Below are 1,241 nucleotides of genomic sequence, written 5' to 3' on the forward strand. Positions count from 1 at the left end.
TGGTGTTGCTGAGGGCCCTCGATATCAATTCATGCTGGAAGGGGACGAATGTAATATTCCTCAAAAAGGAATGGGATATAAGGGGAGATAGGAGTAAGGGTGAAAACTAAAGTCAACTCATTTGGAAAGAAGGGACTTCTCTGTCTCTTTAATTTCTTCAAATAAACTTTATTGCAATATCTTTTTTTTTTTTTTGAGAGAGAGAGAGAGACAGTGTGGAGCCCCCTGCGGAGCTCGATCTCACATATGACATCATGACCTGAGCTCGATCTCACATATGACATCATGACCTGAGCAGAAATCAAGAGTTGGTCGTTTAACTGACTGAGACACTCAGGTGCCCCTGAAGTATCCTTTAAACACACTCCAATACACCCACTGTAAGTGTACTATTCAATGAGTCTTGACAATTGTATGCAGCCATGTAACTACCAGTGTGACCAAGATAATACAAGATTGCCATCACTCCAAAAAGTCCTCTTCTGCCCTATCAGCCTTCTCACACTGAAAAATAGGCTTATCTCTCCTTTAAAAAAAATTTTTTTTAACGTTTTATTTATTTCTGAGAGAAAGAGAGACAGTGCGAGCAGGGGAGAGTCAGAGAGAAAGGAAAACACAGAATCTGAAGCAAGCTCCAGGCTCCGCGCTAGCTGTCAGCACAGAGCCTGACACTGGGCTCAAACCCATGAACCGTGAGATCATGACCTGAGCTGAAGCCAGACGCTTAACCGACTGAGCCACCCAGGTGCCCCTAGGCTTGTCTCTTCTGGAGTTTTATATGAATAGAATTATGCAGCATGTACTTTTTTTGTGGATTCTTTTGCATAGCATGTTTTTAAGATTCATCTATGCATCAGGAATTTGGTTCTTTTTATTATTGAGTTATATTCTATTGCATGTATAAACACAATTCATGTATCTATTCAGCTGTTGGTGAACACCTGATTTGGATTCTGTTTGGGGCTATTATGGGTAAAGTGGGTGTGAATATTACTGTACAGGTCTTTGGACATAGGTTTTCATTTATCTTGGAGAAAATGCTTAGAAGTGGAATAGCTGGGTCATATGGTAAGGGTGTGTTTGACTTTACAAAAAACTGCCAAACTGTTTTCCAAAGAGTATACTATTTTACATAATCACCAGCAATGTTTTAGTTGCCTCATACCGTCCCCACACTTAGTATTTTCAAGCTTCTAATTAGGACATATCTGTAGGTGTGTAGAGATATCTTCTGTGGTTTC

This window comes from Crocuta crocuta, unplaced genomic scaffold (genome assembly GCF_008692635.1).
Source record: "Crocuta crocuta isolate KB4526 unplaced genomic scaffold, BGI_CrCroc_1.0 scaffold26, whole genome shotgun sequence".
Classification (NCBI taxonomy): domain Eukaryota; kingdom Metazoa; phylum Chordata; class Mammalia; order Carnivora; family Hyaenidae; genus Crocuta; species Crocuta crocuta.